Source organism: Coregonus clupeaformis, unplaced genomic scaffold (assembly GCF_020615455.1).
Source record: "Coregonus clupeaformis isolate EN_2021a unplaced genomic scaffold, ASM2061545v1 scaf0304, whole genome shotgun sequence".
NCBI classification, from domain to species: Eukaryota; Metazoa; Chordata; class Actinopteri; order Salmoniformes; family Salmonidae; genus Coregonus; species Coregonus clupeaformis.
The window spans coordinates 205,968-229,184 of NW_025533759.1; the positions used below are offsets into that span (position 1 = coordinate 205,968).

General features: G+C 44.9%; 1 pseudogene; it reads right to left on the reverse strand.

The window, feature by feature from the left end:
- The window catches only part of LOC123484408, a 121,740-nt pseudogene that overhangs the window by 52,344 nt on the left and 46,179 nt on the right, over positions 1-23,217 (reverse strand).

Consider the following 23,217-nt stretch of genomic DNA (forward strand, 5'->3'; position numbering starts at 1 on the left):
CATTTTGCCACAACTTTGGAAGTATGCTTGGGGTCATTGTCCATTTGGAAGACCCATTTGCGACCAAGCTTTAATTTCCTGACTGATGTCTTGAGATGTTGCTTCAATATATCCACATCATTTTCCTTCCTCATGATGCCATCTATTTTGTGAAGTGCACCAGTCCCTCCTGCAGCAAAGCACCCCCACAGCATGATGCTGCCACCTCCGTGCTTCACGGTTGGGATGTTGTTCTTCGGCTTACAAGCCACCCCCATTTTCCTCCAAACATAACGATAGTCATTATGGCCAAACAGTTCTATTTTTGTTTAATCAGACCAGAGGACATTTCTCCAAAAAGTACGATCTTTGTCCCCATGTGCAGTTGCAAACCGTAGTCTGGCTTTTTTGTGGCGGCTTTGGAGCAGTGGCTTCTTCCTTGCTGAGCGGCCTTTCGGGTTATGTCGATATAGGACTCGTTTTATTGTGGATATAGATACTTTTGTACCTGTTTCCTCCAACATCTTCACAAGGTCCTTTGCTGTTGTTCTGGGATTGAGTTGCACTTTTCGCACCAAAGTACGTTAATCTCTAGGAGACAGAACACGTCTACTTCCTGAGCGGTATGACGGCTGCGTGGTCGCATGGTGTTTATACTTGCGTACTATTGTTTGTACAGATGAACGTGGTACCTTCAGGCGTTTGGAAATTACTCCCAAGGATGAACCAGACTTGTGGAGGTCTACAATTATTTTTCTGAGGTCTTGGCTGATTTCTTTTGATTTACCCATGATGTCAAGCAAAGAGGCACTGAGTTTGAAGGTAGGCCTTAAAATACATCCACACCTCCAATTGACTCAAATGATGTCAATTAGCCTATCGAAAGCTTCTAAAGCCATAACATCATTTTCTGGAATTTTTCAAGAAGTTTAAAGGCACAGTCAACTTAGTGTATGTAAACTTCTGACCCACTGGAATTGTGATACAGTGAATTATAAGTTAAATAATCTGTCTGTAAACAATTGTTGGAAAAATTACTTGTGTCATGCACAAAGTAGATGTCCTAACCGACTTGCCTATAGTTTGTTAACAATAAATTTGTGGAGTGGTTGAAAAACAAGTTTTAATGACTCCAACCTAAGTGTATGTAAACTTCCGACTTCAACTGTAACACTTTGTATACAGAACAAAATGTTAATTGCTTTGCAAATTTTTTTGCAATCTTACTTTAGTGCCTTGTTGCAAACAGGATGCATGTTTTAGAATATTTGTATTCTAAAAGTGCTTCCTTCTTTTCACTCTGTCAATTAGGTTAGTATTGTGGAGTAACTACAATGTTGTTGATCAATCCTCCGTTTTCTCCTATCACAGTAATTAAACGCTGTAACTGTTTTGAAGTCACCATTGGCCTCATGGTGAAATTCCTGAGCGGTTTCCTTCCTCTCTGGCAACTGAGTTAGGAAGGACACCTGTATCTTTGTAGTGACTGGGTGTATTGATACACCATCCAAAGTGCAATTAATAACTTCACCATACGCAAAGGGATATTCAATGTCTGCGTTTTTTATTTTGACCCATTTACCAATAGGTGCCCTTCTTTGCGAGGCATTGGAAAACCTCCCTGGTCTTTGTGGTTGAATCTGTGTTTTAAATTCACTGCTTGACTGAGGGACTTTACAGATAATTGGATGTGTGGGGTACAAAGACGAGGTAGTCATTCAAAAATCATGTTAAACACTCGACACACAAGTGAGTCCATGCAACTTACTATCTGACTTGTTAAGCACCTTTTAGCTCCTGAACTTATTTAGGCTTGCCATATATATATATATATATTTATTATGGCCCTGTCACTGAGTCTGTCATTACTAAATGTGCCTGCCTGTCCATCCTGTACCCATCCTACACCACAGAGGGAATACAGGAGAGGGAACCTACTTTCACATCCAGATCTGAGTCTCAGCATGGGTGACATCCACACCCTGGCTGCCACAGCATCCAACCACATTAATCTGCCCTGGCTGTCTGTTTGGGCTATGCAGGCCAGGGCGAAGGCATCATCACTGCATAACACACATGCTTCTCCCTGGGTGCATCAGTACCCCAGCTGTTACGATGCTCTATTTCCACAACTAAAGTATGACTGGGAGGAAGGGATAGAGAGATACAGGGGGGACGAAGAAGGGAAAGGGAAAACAAGTCGGCCGTAGTATAAATAGCAGCCAGCAGAGAGTCAAGGGGCTTCATAAGTCCTGCTACTTTAGCTCCTTCTACCCCTGCACACCACAGGCATCTTAAAGAGGAAAAAGAGGAATGCCAAGAGGGTGATATTTCTCCTAACAGACTGGCTGTGAGATAGACATTATATAGCCTACCATACACCCCCTACTCAGTGGTAGAGTCCATCAGCATACAGTGGGGGCAGGGATGTACCACTGAACAGGTGGCATGGGGTGAGAGTTCAAGGTTGTGTCACTTGGGTGGCTGTGAACTCTGTGGGATAATAACCTCTCCCAGTGTTTTTCTGTGACGATGTGTGTGTGTGTGTGTGTGTGTGTGTGTGTGTGTGTGTGTGTGTGTACAGTGAAAGTAGCCCCGACTGTAACTCAGGTCCCACACACACAGTCTCTAATGAGGGGCATCAATCAGGCCGTTGCAAGAGTATTAGGCTGCCTGTCTCCTACCTGTGAGAGATGGGCTTGATGGGCCTCTGTGATATTCCCATAATGATCCAAACATTTTCAAATCTATGATCTCTGTCATAGCTGCATGATTTTACTGTACTGGAAAGAAGTCTATGGTAGACTAGGAGTGGGGGAGCTTCTGATGATGACATTTTAAGGACTGATGATAATGTGAAATGTATCAACAGTAAACTATGACAATGGACAGAGGACATTAATTATGCTATTTAAATACATGTGATTCGTCACATATTCTTGTGGGAAGTATGATGCTATTCTAAGCCTGGCTGGTCTATTGAGCTTTGATCTGGTATTAGATAGTAATAGAATAATGCAGTTACTGTGGCCCCTACAGTGCAGGGAATATGCAAGGCAGGGCACTTTAAACTTTCAAACCCCCTGATGGTGTACAAATCCCTGGCTCAACAGTATGAGGGATATAGGAGTGGAGAAGAGAGGAATCCCAATGAGCTTCATGTCACTCCTACAAATTACCTTTCAAACACAGCGACAGTGGAGATCAGATACCACTCTCGACCCTCTCTGCTACACTAACACATTGAGCTATGCATCCTAAAGCCTACATAACACCACCTTAATTATGTTGTGACACCTGTCATACACATTTATAACAGAAAGATAAAGGACTCAAATGTGGTCCTGCTATGGTTCTAATACATCATAATGAAAGTGTAATAACATCAGGGCCATTTATCATGAATAATTAACATGAAAGTCATGGTACAGATGTAGGATCTTAATTTGGCCTATACTGTCACAACAACACAATCCTGCAGCAACAGGATTTGAACGTTTAGTCCATAATGTTGCTTGATCGGTGGTTAGGCTATTAGCTGGCCAAAAGTTGGCTACATGAAAAGTGCAATACTGCTAATATAACCGTGTGTTAGTGTGGGTTTTCAGTGAATTTATGTAAATCGTGAAGCTCATCTGCATTTCACAACAACAAAACAGAACAATTCTCAGCAACAAAAGAGTGATCAAATTAAGATCCTTCCTCTGTATGTCAGGAATGTCATGCCATGTCATCTCACATGTTTTAGAGGCACTTACAAGCAAGCTCTACAACGCTACAACTTAAAGATAAGCATATTACCAAAAACATGGTCATCCACTGAAGTCCATCCAGTTCTAAAAAGAGTTTCAGTACATCTAGGTCAAACCATATCTGTGCATGTGTCGCTAAACCTAGGTCCCATGCTATTCAACCTTATCACACCACCTGGGTCTCCACCATGACCGTACCACCCACACAGTTCAACACAATCAACTTCATGACTGCAGCTATAACCTGCAGAAAATACTCTATATATCGCTCTCTGATAAAAAAAAAAAACTATGTGGTAATAATAGCCATCTTTAGCATAACAACTGTGACGTTTCAGACAGATGAATGGCTTCAGGCGTGCCATGGCCACAGTCAAAGACATAATGTGAACCATAGTTGGCTCATTACCATCAATTCAATTAAGATAATACCTTCAAAATACACACAAAAAAATGGACTGGGAGCAGCTGTTACGCGAGTTCAAGCAGTTATGAAACTATTTCCATAAAAAATAGAATGGCCATCATCCTTTTTATTCGTTTTATCATCATTATTATTGTTCTTCATTACTATGACTGGAGTTAATAGAAAGCATTACCTCAGGCAGTCAATTCCTGTCTGTCCCTCTCATCCCTGGGACAAGCAGCAGACAATCTCACACTCTAATCTGAGTTAAATTACACTCTATTCTCATCTCCTCCCAGCATGCCCTTGGACCAACCAGACGTTACACTGAAGCCCACATTATAACCTTCCTTGAGTAAAAATAGTAGAGGTGCACTCACTTGTCGTGGAGCATATATTCAGTGTTTTCTGGAGATATCTGTCCAGTCACAGGGTGTCGGAACGACGTGCTCATCTGGTTATGGCTGAGAGCGTCAGAGAGAGAGGGAGAACAGAGAGGGAAGAGAGGGAAGGAGGGAAAACAACAGCAAAGGAGAAAATACTATTAGTATCTCGTCATTAATCATATTTCTGCTTGAACGCTCCACTATTATGTGCACTGATGTGTTGGTCGCTGGCTGCTGGTTGGGCATTCTACAAGACTACACCAAGTTTCTAGACTTCCAATGACTTTCACAGCCAAGTGTAGAATGTGCGGTAGTGCTGAAGGCCGGCCAAGGCAGGAACTCATATTATTTCACACAAAGTGTAAGTCTCAGCACTCTCCTCTACCAGCTTGCCAGGCTTTATTGATTTCAATTACAAGGGGTCAATCATCGCTTTAAATAGGGCATTAAAGCATCCCTGTATCGTTGGATAAAATAAGAGACGGGGGGCAGCGCTGGTGGTAGAAAGAATGAAAAAGAACACAATGACGTGATTTGCTCTAAACCGTCCGCATCAATTATTGACTTTTTACACACTTTGGATGGCAGTTGCGTAGCAGACGTGCCCCCCGGACAGTAAGAGAGAGTAATTCCATGAACGGGTCTCTGCTTCATTCAACATTAGCTTTAGGAGCAGTGGAGCAGACAGGATTCCATACGTTTCAACTTAGGGTTATCCAGGTCCAGAACATGTACAGATGGAAACTTCTGACCCAGACTGACCTGGTCTTGAATCACTCTGAGGACTTCTGACCCAGACTGGCCTGCTCTTTATTTACTCTGAGGACTTCTGACCCAGATTGAACTGTCTTTATTTACTCTGAGGACTTCTGACCCAGACTGACCTGCTCTTTATTTACTCTGAGGACTTCTGACCCAGACTGACCTGCTCTTTATTTACTCTGAGGACTTCTGACCCAGACTGACCTGCTCTTTATTTACTCTGAGGACTTCTGACCCAGACTGGCCTGCTCTTTATTTACTCTGAGGACTTCTGACCCAGACTGACCTGCTCTTTATTTACTCTGAGGACTTCTGACCCAGACTGACCTGTCTTTATTTACTCTGAGGACTTCTGGGTCAGACTGTGTGAATGTGACCGCTGTATGTGAGTGTAGTGTTTCTCACTGTGCTACTGTATAGTGCAGATCCCCCCGTGCAGGTCAGAGGCTCCCAGAGTAGGTCAGGTGAGCTGTGCTAGCTAGCCTATTGGTGTGTCTGTGTGCCCTCCAGATAGACCATGATAACACACCCTAGGCTTCCTGTTCTCACGCTACACTGTCACATTCAACAGCCAATGAGAAATACTACGCCAATCCAGTCGCTATGGAAACAGTCATCACAATAAGGATGACAACACAACCAGGGCAATGATGTGGGCCAATTTATTGGTGCATTGACTGTCCAATCAGTCTAGCAGAAATAGGTAAAAATCACATATGTAATTCAGTCCAGATGACTGCTGATGTCTTAATTGAATTAGCCTTTACCTCTAATGAAATATTTCATGCTTCCGTACGCTGTTACATGAGGCCATTTTTGTTTTGAGACGGTTTCAATCTCTCTCGCAAAGTTACGTTATTGTGATGCTTCTGTTTTATGTAAACACTGGCAAACAATGATGCAAATGACCAAGATTTGAGGTAATAGACAACAGCTGACTGTACTCTCTGCCAACCCATTCTCAATAACAAAATTGTGAACACAACATCCTCATACAATCTATAATCACAACAGAATATGCATTCCGTAAATGTCTTAGTTCTATATATAACTTCTATACAACTGTAGTGATTCATTGAGTGTTCCTCTATCTCATCCTGGCATCTAGCACCACAGCCCTCTCTGAACTCTTTCCTCAGGTGTGGCCACTGAGAAGACAGGCCCATTTGTCCGGCCACTGGACAGATATGAAGTGGTAAGGTCCTCCCAGAGCAGAGCAGAGCTATCGCACTCCTGCTGCTGTAGACTGGACTGTACCGTACAAGACTGAAAGGCAGCCTGCTGTGGACTGTACTAGCCTGAGAGGCAGCCTGCTCTGGACTAGACCGTATCAGCCTGAGAGGCAGCCTGCTCTGGACTGGACTGTACCAGCCTGAGATGCAGCCTGCTCTGGACTGGACTGTACCAGCCTGAGAGGCAGCCTGCTCTGGACTGGACTGTACCAGCCTGAGATGCAGTCTGCAGCGGCAGCATCACACTTGCTCAGTAGGCATCCTAATGTTTACAGTGTGCATGGTAATACAATGAGTAAACAGACTGGTGTCAGCAGCATATGGCAAATGCCTCCTGAAGGACAACTACAGCCTTTACCAACTGAGGAGGCATAGTGTTATACCAACCCTGTTAGTATTACTGCAGCGTCATGCAGCAAAGTAAAGGAAATAAATCTGATTCTTTGGAGAGATTTATGGGTTGACATTTTTCAAATGTTCGCAGGAAGCTGTGGTTGAGCATCAGAGACATTTCTGCACACACACAAACACAAAAACGCACACAAAGCAACATGCACAAAAACACATAACAACCCACACAAACACAGAACAACACACACACAAACACAACAACACAGCGCTCTACTCTGTTTGGTCCTGGCCTGGGCTGCTTTCCAGTAACAGTATGTAGTGTGTTGAACTGCACAAGGCCCATGCAGTAGTACCCTACCCTCCACTGTTAATTAGGAACCTGCATTCTTTGGACCTTTTGTTTCAGCCACATTACTTCTGAACTACTTGCCATGGAATTCACTGCATTCCTACTTAGTGAACAAACGGTTCAGGCAGCACAGTGGCCCTGTTTGTTTTGCCATGCCACATAGTGTAGTATTCTGGGAAAGACCTGGTTGCAGACCCACTTCAGTAAAACGCATGAGCTGACGCACACCCAAAAATGTTTGTAGTGGTGCTGACTAACGAAGAGTAAACTGTATAAAAAGGAAGAAAGACTATATAAGCTCTATATAAGCTCCCAACAATTGAATGGGTAAACCTAATAACCAACATTTCGGCAACGTAGTGCCTTCTTGCAGACCCAATTCTGACATCCTGAATGAAAAATTAATTCCGGTGCAGATGAGCATGCTATTTGTCTTAATTTACAGAATCAAATCAAAGTTTATTGCAGGGTAGAGTACCGGGTGGTACAGTGACTAAGGTTCAGGGCAGGGTACTCGGTGGAGGCCTGCTAGTGGTGACTGTTTAACAGTCTGATGGCCTTGTTTCTCAGTCTCTCGGTTCCAGCTTTGATGCACCTGTACTGTCTCCTCCTTCTAGATGGTAGAAGTGTGAACAGGCCGTGGCTCGGGTGGCTGAGGTACTTGATGATCTTCATGGTCTTCCTGTGACACCGGGTAATGGGAGACATCCTGGAGGGCAGGCAGTGTGCCCCCGGTGATGAGTTGGGCTGACCACACCACCCTCTGGAGAGCCCTGGGGTTGCGGAAGGTGCAAATGCCATACCAGGAGGTGATATAGCCCCGCACGATGCTCTCAATTGTGCATCTGTAGAAGTTTGTGAGGGTCTTAGGGGCCAAGCCCTGTTGTACCTTCTTCACCACGCTGTCTGTGTGAAGGGACCATATCAGGTTGTCACTGATGTGCACGCCGAGGAACTTGAAGCTTTTGACCCTCTCCACTGTGGCCTCGTCGATGTAGATGGGGGTGTGCTCTCTATGCTGTCTCCTGTAGTCCACAATCAGCTCCTTCGTTTTGTTGACATTGAGGGAGAGATTATTTTCCTGGCACCACTCCGCTAGGGCTCTGAACTCCTCCCTGTAGGCGGTCTCATCGTTGTTTGTAATCAGGCCTACTACTTTTGTGTTGTTAGCAAACTTGATGGTTGAGTTGGAGACATGCGTGGCCACACAGTCATGGGTGAACAGGGAGTACTGGAGGGGGCTGACACCCTAGTGGGGCCCCCGTGTTGAGGATCAGCGTAGCAGAGTTGTTGTTGCCTAACTTCACAACTTGGGGTTGGCCTGTCAGGAAGTCCAGGGCCAGTTGCACATGGAGGGGTTCAGACCCAGAGCCCTAAGCTTAGTGATGAGCTTAGAGGGCACTATGGTGTTGAAGGCTGAGCTGTAGTCGATGAACAGCATTCTTACATAGGTATTTCTCTTGTCCAGGTGTGATAGGGCAGTGTGCAGTACAATGGCGATTGCATCGTCCGTGGATCTGTTAGGGCGATATGCAAATTGTAGTGGGTCTAGGGTGTCGGGTAAGGTGGAGGTGATATGGTCCATAACTAGCCTCTCAATGCACTTCATGATAACAGAAGTGAGTGCTACGGGGCGATAGTAATTGAGTTTAGTTACCTTCGCTTTCTTGGGTACAGGAACAATGGTGGACATTTTGAAGCAAGTGCGGACAATACGCTTATATGATTTGCTCATGTAGGCCACAGAGAACAAGAGCACACAGTTCTCGTCAGTGTCGGGGGCCCGCTTTGGCGGCTCTGTGTTGTTTTCCTCAAAGTGAGCGATGAAAGTGTTTAGCTTGTCTGGCAGCGAGGTGTCGTGTCCATGACTTGGCTGACTTTCCCTTTATAATCCGTGATTGTCTGGAGTCCCTGCCACATAAGTCTCGTGTCTGAGCCGTTAAATTGCAACTCCACCTTTCCCTGTACTGTCGTTTTGCCTCTTTGATTGCCTTTACGGAGGTAATAGCTAGTCTGTTTGTACATGTCCATGTTCCCAGTCACCTAGCCATGGTTAAATGCGCTTTCAGTTTTGTGCGAATGCTGCAATCTATCCACGGTTTTTGGTTTGGATAAGTTCTAATTGTCACAGTGGGAACAACATCCTCTATGCACTTCCTGGTGAGCCCAGTCACCGAGTTAGTGTATACGTCGATACTATTCTCAGAGGCGACCCAGAACATTTCCCAGTTCGCGTGATCAAAACAATCTTAAAGCATAGATTTCGATTGGTCAGACCAACGTTGAACAGTCCTTATCACGGGAGCTTTCCGTTTAAGTTTCTGCCTATAGGCAGAATGGAGGCGTGATCTGATTTGCCGAAGGGAGGGCGGGGGAGGGCCTTGGAGCCATCCCGGAAGGGAGAGTAGCAATGATCCAGGGTTTGTGTTGCGCTTGTAGCACAGGAGATGTGTTGATAGAATGTCGGTAGCGTTTTCCTCAGATTTCCTTAATTAAAGTTATCTCGGGAGGTAATTTGGTCGGAATTTGATGGTGATGTATTCAAGATTGGGAGAACAAAAGGACTTGAGTTCCTGTACATTACCACAATCACACCATGAGTTGTTAATCATGAAACAAAACCCCTCCACCTTTCGCACAATGGACGGAGAACCCTGCTGGCTGAATGGATGGGGACAATATATCCGGAGATAGTCTTGATTCCGTAAAACAGAGTATTTTACAGTCCCTGATGTCTCTCTGGACAGAGATACTCGCCCTGAGCTCGTCTACTTTATTGTCCAGGGACTGAAAGTTAGCGAGTAATATACTAGGAAGCCTTTTATAACAAGGTTTATCACAAGAGAGGAAATGGAGGTGAAATGGTCATCCTAATGCCCTTCCAAATCATGCATCACTTTCAAAGACAGAACCAAATGATCAGCATCACAGCCAAACTCCATTGAGAACAAAACTAACCACTTGCACAGAAATCCTATGACCTCTATGATTGACAGGAAAAGGTCAGGGGTTATAAAAACACAAAGGCTTCCATTATCAGGGTCACACAGAGACACACATCCTCCACACACTGAGAATCACACACACACACACATCCTCCACACACTGAGAATCACACACAGACACATCCTCCACACACTGAGAATCACACACAGACACATCCTCCACACACTGAGAATCACACACAGACACATCCTCCACACACTGAGAATCACACACACACACAAACCAAACCCACCCAACCACCCACACACACACAGAGGGAGAGAGACACACAGAGTAACACACACTCTACACACTGACCTTCTACACACTGACAGACCCCACCTGCTGCGAGGAGCAGGCAAGGTCACGTGCTCATTAGCCAGTAATCATCATGGCTGTGATGTGATTACATGTCTCCCTGTGCTTCCTCCTCCATAACTCTTTCTCCCCATGTAGCACTCTCATGGCTCAGGCCTTATCAGCCTGGGTACCACTCAGAGTTATGACCCTTCCTAACATCCTCACTGCAACCTGTGGTTAAATCACAGGTTAGATGTTAACATCAACATTATTGTGCATTTTTATATTGGATTTATAATTACACCATGTCTTTATGAAAATTATTATACTGTTAATATCATAGTATAATAATATCACACTGATTTAAATGTCCAGAGGTATAAACCAGGGATATTTTAAGAACTAGGCTAAAGGTAATGTTGACAATGTGGAACTATACTTAAAAAATTAAAAATGTCTAGGTGTCTCAGCTGGCTTTACAAGATTGGTGTTGCAATATTATAGGAAATGCATACCTTGAATTGCTAAACATTCAGCTCACAGGAAATATTTATATTCAACAGCATGTCACTTGCATGTCACTTGGAACCAAAACACTTAAGTGGAGTTTATGTTTCCATGTGGTCCTAATAGGGAGCAGCTAGCGCGACTGACAGGTCTAATAGCAGGTCTACCAGAGTGTGGCTGTGTTTACTCTAAGGTCTAACATCCATGTAAAACCTTTCAGGCACAGCTACAAAATAAAGGAGGGAGGAGTGTCTGTTTAGACACTGTTAAAAGGATGGGAGTATTTTCCACAGAGCAGATTAAATGAAAAATGTGATTTATATCTTGGAAAAGCGTTTGAAATGTTCTATTTCATGTTGAGCAAGAAAGGTGCACTATATGGCAAAGAAGTTCAGTTGATTGGACATATTCTGCAACACACAAATACAGTTAGAGCTACAGTAACACACTATACAGAGCCTCTTCCCCCTCGCGCCTCTTCCCCCTCAGGAGGCAGAAAAGATTTGGCATGGGCCCTCAGATGCACCATTGAGAGCATCTTGACTGGCTGCATCACTGCTTGGTATGGCAACTGCTCGGCATCCGACCACAAGGCTTTACAGAGGAAAGTGCGTACGGCCCAGTACATCACTGGGGTCGAACTCTCTGCCATCCAGGACCTCTATACCAGGCGGTGTCAGAGGAAGCCCTAAAAATTGTCAAAGACTCCAGCCACCCTAGTCATAGACTGTTCTCTCTGCTACCGCATGGCAAACGGTACCGGAGCGCTAAGTCTGGGACCAAAGGGCTCCTGAACAGCTTGTACCCCCAAGCCATAAGACTGCTAAATAGTTAACCAAATAGCTACCCGGACTATCTGCATTGAACCTTTTTGCACTAACTATTTTTGACTCGATGCACACACTCACACATACACACACACTCACTCACTCACACATAACACATACACACAGGCACACATTTGCCCCTACCTAAATGTACATATCTACCTCAATTACATAGTAACCCTGCACATCGACTCGGTACTGGTACCCCGTGTATATAGCCAAGTTATCATTACTGGGTACTGGTACCCCGTGTATATAACCAAGTTATCATTACTGGGTACTGGTACCCCGTGTATATAACCAAGTTATCATTACTGGGTACTGGTACCCCGTGTATATAACCAAGTTATCATTACTGGGTACTGGTACCCCGTGTATATAACCAAGTTATCATTACTGGGTACTGGTACCCCGTGTATATAGCCAATTTAACATTACTCATTGTGTATTTATTCCTTTATTCCTTTTTCTATTCTATTTCTCTCTATTGTTTTTCTCTCTGCATTGTTGAGAAGGGCCTGTAAGTAAGCATTTCACTGTTAGTCTACACCTGTTGTTTACGAAGCATATGACAAATAAGAGAGCGAGCTGAATAGAGTACAACCCCAGGCTTTCATTTCAGCTGAGAGCTTTTTCTCTACTTAACACATTTTACTTTAGAGTATTTTGTCAGCTAAGGAATTTGTTCCTCACAGAGCCCAGACTGAGACACAGTTACACTAAGGGTTGACATACAGTGGGGAGAAGAAGTATTTGATACACTGCCGATTTTGCAGGTTTTCCTACTTACAAAGCATGAAGAGGTCTGTAATTTTTATCATAGGTACACTTCAACTGTGAGAGACGGAATCTAAAACAAAAATCCAGAAAATCACATTGTATGATTTTTAAGTAATTCATTTGCATTTTATTGCATGACATAAGTATTTGATCAGCTACCAACCAGTAAGAATTCCGGCTCTCACAGACCTGTTCGTTTTTCTTTAAGAAGCCCTCCTGTTCTCCACTCATTACCTGTATTAACTGCACCTGTTTGAACTTGTTGCCTGTATAAAAGACACCTGTCCACACACTCAATCAAACAGACTCCAACCTCTCCACAATGGCCAAGGCCAGAGAGCTGTGTAAGGACATCATGGATACAATTGTAGACCTGCACAAGGCTGGGATGGGCTACAGGACAATAGGCAAGCAGCTTGGTGAGAAGGCAACAACTGTTGGCGCAATTATTAGAAAATGGAAGAAGTTTAAGATGACGGTCAATCATCCTCGGTCTGGGGCTCCATGCAAGATCTCACCTCGTGGGGCATCAATGATCATGAGGAAGGTGAGGGATCAGCACAGAACTACACGGCAGGACCTGTTCAATGACCTGAAGAGAGCTGGGACCACAGTCTCAAAGAAAACCATTAGTAACACACCATGCCGTCATGGATTAAAATACTGCAGCGCACGCAAGGTCCCCCTGCTCAAGCCAGCGCATGTCCAGGCCCGTCTGAAGTTTGCCAATGACCATCTGGATGATCCAGAGGACTAATTGGAGAAGGTCATGTGGTCTGATGAGACATAAATAGAGCTTTTTGGTCTAAACTTTTTGGAACACCATCCCAACCATGAAGCATGGAGGTGGAAACATCATTCTTCGGGGATGATTTTCTGCAAAGGGAACAGGACGACTGCACCGTATTGAGGGTAGGATGGATGGTGCCATGTATCGCGAGATCTTGGCCAACAACCTCCTTCCCTCAGTAAGAGCATTGAAGATGGGTCGTGGCTGGGTCTTCCAGCATGACAACGACCCGAAACACACAGCCAGGGCAACGAAGGAGTGGCTTCGTAAGAAGCATCTCAAGGTCCTGGAGTGGCCTAGCCAGTCTCCAGACCTGAACCCAATAGAAAATCTTTGGAGGGAGCTGAAAGTCCGTATTGCCCAGCGACAGCCCCGAAACCTGAAGGATCTGGAGAAGGTCTGTATGGAGGAGTGGGCCAAAATCCCTGCTGCAGTGTGTGCAAACCTGGTCAAGACCTACAGGAAACGTATGATCTCTGTAATTGCAAACAAAGGTTTCTGTACCAAATATTAAGTTCTGCTTTTCTGATGTATCAAATACTTATGTCATGCAATAAAATGCAAATTAATTACTTAAAAATCATACAATGTGATTTTCTGGATTTTTGTTTTAGATTCCGTCTCTCACAGTTGAAGTGTACCTATGATAAGAATTACAGACCTCTACATGCTTTGTAAGTAGGAAAACCTGCAAAATCGGCAGTGTATCAAATACTTGTTCTCCCCACTGTAGCTCCAATCTCCCCCACCCCCACCCCCACTCCCCCTCTCCTGCTGCGCTGAACAAACGCACAACTTTGGAGTCCAAGGTTCAACCCGGCATGCCACTCCGTACCAAATTTCACAGCAAAACAACAGGCTCAGGGTAATCCCTTCTCCAATAGAGGGGCTAAGCCCAGGCTGGCAGCGTGGCACAGAGGGGCATGGGCATGGCCCAAGGTGCTTTTATAATAATAATAATAATTTGCCATTTAGCAGACGCTTTTATCCAAAGCAACTTACAGTCATGCGTGCATACATGTTTTTTTTTTTGTGTATGGGTGGTCCCGGGGATCGAACCCACTACCTTGGCGTTACAAGCGCCGTGCTCTACCAGCTGAGCTACAGAGGACCACAGAGGACTTTTCATCTCACCCTCACACACCAGATCCTCCGTGTGGCTTCACTGCACATCAAATACCAGGAACACACTATTATCTTACAACGCCACAGTCCACTCTCTCTTGCTCGCCTCCCACTACCTTGCTTGTCACACATTCTCTCTCTCCTCCTTAACCAAAAGTGAAATTTTACTAAACACATTTCCTTGTGTAAACTCCAATCAGATGTCTATGTTGTTTTATCTTCTACTGTATCTGTCCTATCATTCTCTCTCTCTCTTTTGTTCTCTTTGCACAAAGTGAAGGAGCAGAGCAGTCTCACCTGGTCCCAGTGGATTATCTACTTCCTCCTAGTTAGATCGGCTGGTGGTGGCAAGGGGGGAGAAGGGCTGAGGCTCTCTCATGGCAGCTAGGATCCCAGTGAGGGAGTGATGAAAGGAAGGGAACTATCTCTCTCTCTCTCTCTCTCTCTCTCTCTCTCTCTCTCTCTCTCTCTCTCTCTCTCTCTCTCTCTCTCTCTCTCTCTCTCTCTCTCTCTCCTCTCTCTCTCTCTCTCTCTCTCTCTCTCTCTCTCTCTCTCTCTTCTCTCTCTCTCTCTCTCTCCTCTCTCTCTCTCTCTCCTCTCTCTCTCTCTCTCTCTCTCTCTCTCTCTCTCTCGGAGAGAGAGGATGTCCAGCAGCCACAGAGAGATCAGAAGAGGAAGTACTGTACCTCTCTGTCCCATCTCTATATGGGCCAAGATAAACACTGGGTTTTTACCTGTCCTGGCAAGTCCTCAGCACTCACACCTTCTAACATCTACACAACCTCAGTTTCTCACAGTCAGGTCAGATTCACATTTTTGTTACTATTAATAATTTCATCCTGGCCCACATATTTGGCACTTTTATTGTCAACAGAGTACCTTGTCTTTCCTCTGAGTGGCAGCCTTGGAGCTAGGGACAGGGGAAGGTGGGAGGGGACATTGACATGGAGTTCTCCCAACATGGAAACCTCACTGCTCCTGATTGGTTGATTTTCCCAAATTTGGGCATGCAGTAGTCAATCAGTTGCTCCACACTCCATATCACAAATTGTGACAGGGTGCAGAGGAATCTATCTTCTCCTTGTTAACAGAAACCACTGTCTGAGGTAAGGGTACGTTTGTCTGTTTTTCACACATACTTTCGGAAGGTATAGTACCTCTTTTATAACCCCTGCTGTGGGTCAGCAGATTGGCTGAGGACAATAGTGTGCTGTGACCTCATGGGGATGGAGAAGGAAGTGAAACTGATCCAGAGGTATGCAGGCCCAGAGAGCAAGTGCTATTGACACTGCCCCGTGGTCAATATTGTAACTGGTAAACAACCATGGTTCATGTGCCATAAGGAAAAGCTTAGGAAATACAAAAAAAACTGCTAGTAGCTAGCCCTTTCTTTATTAAAAGAAACATAGTTTATCTTCTTGAAGTGAAAGTTAGCTAGTATACGATGCAATTGATTTTATAACACATTTATTGCAGAACTTAGACAGCATTCCTTAGCTAATTCAATAGAGACAATAAAGCTTCTATAAACATTGGGTTGATCATTAAACTCAGGTGTAGACAGATCCATCTCAGATAGGCCTAGTCAGTGAGAGATTCAGCAGAGGAATGTTGAATCTGAATCTATTGAGATGTAACTAATGTGAGACTACTTTCAGATCTATGCAGGTCAGAACACCAAGTACCACTGACTGTGACTGATTTCTCATCACTGTGTGCGTTTCTACTAATCACCAGTGAACACCATGGCATGTAGCATTCATTTGACACAGGGGGTTAATTACTTTTATTGGAAATCAAACACCAGATTCATATTGGCAGCTGTCTGGCACAATAAATTAGGCTTGTTTTTCTAACTACATAAAAACGAGTAGATCTAATCTAAGACTAAATGATGAGACAGAGTTAGCATGGAGAGTCATAGAGCCCTTTCATCACAATCATTTCCAGTTATGTAAAAGGCCATTACCAATGTGAATGGGAAGGTACAGAGTAAGGCAAAGCCACAGAGTCAGGGACATTCAGAATCTAATAAGTCTGGTTAGGCCTAGCAGAGTGAATTATTTTAACGGTGGTTATTATCCCAGCAAAATGAGTTAAGCCCATTAAGAGGATGATCATTCTGCATGAGGATGTCCATTTGCCTTTATCAGTTCCCTCAACTAAGCACTGCAGCCATGCCAGCTTCAATTCAAAACATTTTGTGGGAAATTATCCATGCAGAGCTACAAAAACCATTTGGAGCACTGAAAAGCTTCTAGTCATTCAATGAGAAAATGGGAAAACCTGCAGGGTACCGCCTGGCTACCCAGCCCTGAGCCCTCCCATCTCATCTCATCGCTGACTGGCAAGCCTTACTTCAGCGAAGAAAACACTCCTCTACTCTGTACTTTATACATTCTCTCCAATCTCCTTTAGCAGAGTAACTGACTGTCTGACAGGCTGAGTTTACCTCATTAGGCTGGTTTTATGGCCGGACTGAAACATATCTCAACCACACAGGCAGGGACTCTTTTACAGGTGGATCAACTCTGCCTAGCTTGCCCCTGTGGGAACAATCGGACCCTCTTCACTCCTCATCCAGGCCCACACTGCAGACGGCCAGCTCTAAAGCCCTGAGACACTGCTGGGCACTGGGCACAGAGTGGCCCTGGCAGGTCCCAACACACTCCATGGGAAGTAAACACAAGGCCTGAACCTTGGCACTGTGTCACCCTGGCAGGGGGGAGACGCTTGAGGACACAGAGAGGCTGGTCAGCATACAACAGCCAAGACACGATGCTTCTTCTGACACAGCACATTACAATGCAGTGTTGTACCACACACCTCCAGCCACAAGGTCGCGCTGCTCCAAAGCAGAGGCTAGCCAACAGCTAATTAGAGAGGCCTGAAAGGAGAGGGGCCCTGGGACCATAATGAGGGGTTTAGCTGGACGAGATGGCAACTCTCTCACACACTTTGTTCTCCAGGCTTAGAAGAGGAATCACTCCTCTGATAGAGAATGTTGATGCTGTTCCTAAGATGAGACTGTAGTCAGCCCACTGGGCATACACCGGTTGAATCAACGTTGTTTCCACGTAATTTCAATGAAATTACGTTGCACCAACGTGGAACAGACGTTGAAATTATGTCTGTGCCCAGTGGGAGGGGAGACATGCAATGCCAGACACAGACCAAAAACCGGGCCAAATTGCATGTGTGCCACCAATAAAAGTGTTTCTATGACCAAGTAAACAAATGAGATGCTTGGTCTTCAGCCATCTAATCCAACTGAAGTCTCCTGGTGTCCAAGTAGGCCCTTTACAGAATGGCCATCTCAGCAGCTCTCCTCTCATAAATCTCCTCTGTTGCCCCTTTTTATGGCCAGACATTAATAGCTTGTATAGTAGAAACGTTGCTCTTGGTTACGGTGCGATAAACACTCATCAACACTCTCACTCCTGTTTGTCATTGTTCCAGGCAGTGCCAACAGCAGTCCAAGCAGTAAGAGAGGCCTGGGGGAGAGGAAGAGGAGGGAGCCATTCAAGTGTGTCCACATCAGCACTTCCATTACTCCAATGGCACAAAATTAGCCAACTGATAAATATTTATAAACAATGATTTGATGTAATTCATCAAATAAATTGCTGTTTTATGGCCCCCTCCAACCATCACAATGAAATGACTTTCAAAGGCACTTATCTTGGGATCAATACAGACAGAGATTTGCTGTGGCAAAATAAAAAGTTGGAAGTTATCTGGAACAAGGGGGATGAGGATCGGAGGGAGAATCAATGAGGAGTCCTGCAACTTCAGGGGAAATAATTAATGCCCATAGATCCAGCCCCTGCATGCCGTATCCAAATCGCTCACTACTTGACTGCCATCCAAAGCAATCAAGGGTCACCTCCCTGTGAACTGCATACACAAACAGGATGGTGCTAGGAGAGGAGGGGATAAGGCCTGTCTGTGTTTTGGCACCGAACACTGACTGTCCACCCCTCTTTGTCTTTCGCTGCTCTTCATCCCCATCCATAGACTACAACACTGTCACCTCCTTATTCAGATTAATCGCTTGCTACTTCAACAACAACTTCTTCCAATGACAGTATGTACACCAAATGATCTTGTCAATGACTTGTTAGTCCCTGACTAACAACGATAGCCTACAGCGCCTGCTGAAAGGAATGAGTAGATCATGTAAATGTACCACCAGGCCCATAGACAGTGGTGACAAGCAGTCCCCTCTGTTATTTACCTCAGGATCAGAGGAGTTGAGTCTGCTGGAGTGCCATGACCCTTGCACTAGTTTGGCACAAGTACCCTTCAGTTGCCTGGAAAACAAAACTTGACACTTCCAGGACAACACACAATGTTCTGTCCTGTTGCCCATTTCCCCTTTTGTCCGCCTGAACTCACTCACACGTTTATCCACCATCCATTTCAACTGGGTGCATTTAGTAAAGCAGTCACGCTCAAGGACAACATCAACAAAAGTATAATGCACCTCTGAATACGTCAGTTCCAACATTTGGTTTGTTAACATCCTCTAATGAGCTTTGCCTCAATATTTATTGGAAAACTGTCTCTGGAACCCTGGGACAGAAGCACACTTCAGTCCTAATCTGGAGGAGATGACTAGATGGCAAGCCTGTGACATTGCTGTGTTCTCCTTGCTTGCACTTGGAATACTATGACACACAAAAACATTTCTCTCTCTTTTACCACAAAGAGAGAGAGAAAGAGAGTGTTAGCGAGAGAGAGAGAAAGGGAGAGAGAGAGGAAGGAGAGAGTAAGCGAGAGAGTGAAAAAACATTTACATTTTAGTCATTTAGCAGACGCACTTATCCAGAGCGACTTACAGTTAGTGAATGCATACGTTTTTTTTTAAAGTTTTTTTTTCATACTGGGCCCCAGTGGGAAACTAACCCACATCCCTGCCGGCCAAACCCTCCCCTACCTTGGACCAATTGTGCACCGCCCATGGGTCTCCCGGTTGCGGCCGGCTGCGACAGAGCCTAGACTCGAACCAGGATCTCTAGTGGCATAGCTAGCACTGCGATGCAGTGCATTAGACCACTGCGCCACTCTGGAGTCAATTAACTGGATCCAGCACTAGAGAACTTGCTAAATTGTATCAACTAGCCTATTCTGGGCTCTCAGAGTTTCCAGACAGCTGACGTTTACACTGGATATATGGGATCATCAGATCATTATATTTTTACACTGGATAATCGGATCATCAGATCATGATATTTTTACACTGGATAATCGGATCATCAGATCATGATATTTTGCTCTTTCACACTGAGTCTAGGTGATTATCGAAACTGGGAGAGTGTTTGATTTTTCTAATATTGTGAGGAACTAATATCATTTGCAATGGATGTTAAAAAAGCAGACTTCGTTTGACTTACTGTGTGAGGTGAAGAACAATGTACTATGAAGCTCAGCTTATTAATGGTGGACATGGTGAGTTTAGACAATCAGAAATCAGTCATCCCTAAATGGCCACTTTCCTACATTTGCGCGCAGCAGGCCAGGTAGTCCTACTTCTATGCGTGCTCAGGCGCGCGCTCCCTCAACGTTATCAGGACAGAGAAACCAGACACACCGTCATTGCTCACATGGAGCACTCCAAACAAAAGACGATGAAAAATTTGACAAAACTCGTAAATGATGGTTATGAAATAAACCAAAACTTGTTTCTCACTAGTGTAGCAGGTTGTGAACTCTGCAAACAATGTTTCCACTCAGAGAATGAGAACGATAAATGACTGTAATTAAGACATTAACAGAAATTAATGTAACCAAATGACGGGGATGAATGGTACATTTACTAGGCCTACTGGTGACATAATGGGGAATTTATACAAATAAACAATTAAAGGGCAAACAATTCACACAATGAAACAATGAATGCAGAAGACAGCTGAGAGCATTCTGGAGAACTGAGTGCATGCATCGAGAGAGACGCATCATATCTTCGCCCAACACCCCTCCCCTTCTTCTTGTCTCAACATTTTAAATTATACTCAAGACACATCATCTTCATGCATATTTGAGACCCTTTTCACTGACAGCCGCAACTCAATAATCAGCTAGGCCTATTGCCACGTGCGCTGCCCAAATTGCGGACTTCCCAAATAGGCATAGGCCTATGCACTTTAAAGAAGCTAATGATCATCTGTGGCTAAGTCATGCTCTCTGGTGAAGTATTTCAAATGATTTTATTTAGACAGGAGTAATTATATAATTTTGGCAAAACATCAATTTACTTTAGAGCACATACTGTATGTCGAACTCATTCCGCAGAGGGCCGAGTGTCTGTGGGTTTTCACTCCTCCCTTGTACTTGATTGATGAATTAAGGTCACTAATTAGTAAAGAACTCCACCTGGTTGTCTAGGTCTTAATTGAAAGGAAAAACCAAAAACCCGCAGACACTAGGCCCTCCATGGAATGAGTTTGACACCCCTGCTTTAGAGGAAGCCGGCATCCGAACAGTCCACTGTGAACCCGCCAACTTTCCTTTCCAATTCCCAAGTGGCTGAAACCAGAGATCTGTATATAATGATGAGATGCTCATGCCTCCGCCCTAACAATGGGAGTCGTTGTCCCAAAGGCGGGAAGGCAGGCGACAAGCTTAGGTCTGCATATTATTCCCATAGAAATGCATTAGGCTTATTCTGGACACATTTTGTCGAGTGAGCCCTTCCTCTCTGATGAAACTACAGCATCTCACCGGAGAAAGCATCCAAGCGAGCAAAACAGCGCCCCTCTGTCTTACTATATGTAGCCCATGTATCTGATTCTGTCTGGCCAGAAATAGTATGACATGCCATACTCTTTTTGTCCAGACAGCATCAGATACTGTACATGGTCTACACATACAGAGACAGAGGGGCACTGTTTCGATCGCTCAGATGCTTTATCTGAGATTGATGCGTCTTTCTGTCGGCGCACATCTAAGTCAAATAATGATCAATATTTCAATATTTCATTTGGACGGGCAAGGAGGTACGGTAGGGCGGGCCAGGCCCCCTAAGGACCGCCCATAATGCCGGCCCTGCTCTCTCCTCTCTAGACACAGAGAGACTCAGAGCAGGCAGACAAGGAGGAAGCTCAGTCCAGGTCCCAGAATTCAATTATCATGCTCAGATGAGCCTCTCCATCTTGATTGCGGACTATTTGCAGGCTGTAATTGGGAGATGTGACATGATGCCTTGGTCTTATCCAGCCAGCCAATCAGAAGGGCTCGAGCCAGGGCTTCATTTGCCAGAGTAATGAGGTGACTCCTAGGGCCTATAACATTACTGCCTGAGACGGCCGCAGGCACCCCGTCCCCACCACGCCACACTGATGATATTGTCATACAGTATCTACGAGAGCTATAAACATGAATATTGATAACACCAGGCAAAATCTCATCTGTGGTGGGACGGCAGAAAATACTACAGAATATGGGATGACAGATGAGTAACAGAGAGAGAGAACCCTTGTTTTCCTCATACCCTGTATTCATTCATCCTTATCTTAATCTGATATCAGCACAAAAATACATTACAGGCAAACAGATAATCTAAAAGCCTTTTCATCTGGACTGCTATCAGCACAAAACTCACCAGAAACACAGTGAATGATACACATAGCTCCTATGCTCTGCCCAGACCCAGGCCTGTTAGGTAGTGTCCCCTCCCCTCCGCTGCTCTGCCCAGACCCAGGCCTGTTAGGTAGTGTCCCCTCCCCTCTGCTGCTCTGCCCAGACCCAGGCCTGTTAGGTAGTGTCCCCTCCCCTCTGCTGCTCTGCCCAGACCCAGGGCTGTTAGGTAGTGTCCCCTCCCCTCCGCTGCTCTGCCCAGACCCAGGCCTGTTAGGGAGTGTCCCATGGTTGCTAGGCTCTGGGCTGGCTGAAGGCTCCCTGCCTCCCTGCCTGGCCTCCCAATAATCCTGCTCAGCTCAGAGTAGAGAGGGTAGTGGAGAGGTAGGGGAGGAGAGGGGAGTGGAGGGTTTATAGACTTAGGAGAGGGGAGTGGAGGAGAGGGGAGTGGAGTGGAGTGGAGTGGAGGGGAGGGGAGGGGAGGGGAGTGGAGGAGAGGAGAGGGGAGTGGAGGGGAGGAGAGGGGAGTGAAGGGGAGGAGAGTAGCGGGGAGGAGGGGAGGGGAGTAGAGGGGAGGAGAGAGAAGAGTACAGATGTAGAATCTTAATTTGATCACTATTTTGTTGCTGAGAATTTTCCTGCACAGCAGCAAATGCAAACTTGTAGTGTATTCAAGGTTCAAGGCTTCAAATGTTTGTAATTTCCACTTTAAAATGTCAGATTTGATTTGCCCTAACAAAAAATGTATCAACCCCTACAAAAAATGTAATTAATTATAACCGAATCTCATCATGGACAACTTTAGCATTTTAGCTAAAGTAGGGTGGTTGGTCGGTGTGTAGTTTGGGAGTTTGAATCTCATCATGGACAACTTTAGCATGGATGGGTGGGCGTATAACGCGAACGTCTAACAACCCAAAGGTTGTGAGTTGAAATCTCATCACGGACAACTTTAGTTAATTAGCAACTTTTCAACTACTTACTACTTTTTAGCTACTTTGCAACTACTTAGCATGTTAGCTAACCCTAACCTTAACCCTTTTAGCTAACCCTTCTCTTAACCCTAAACTTAAACCTTTTAGCTAACCCTTCCCCTAGATTTGTGTGT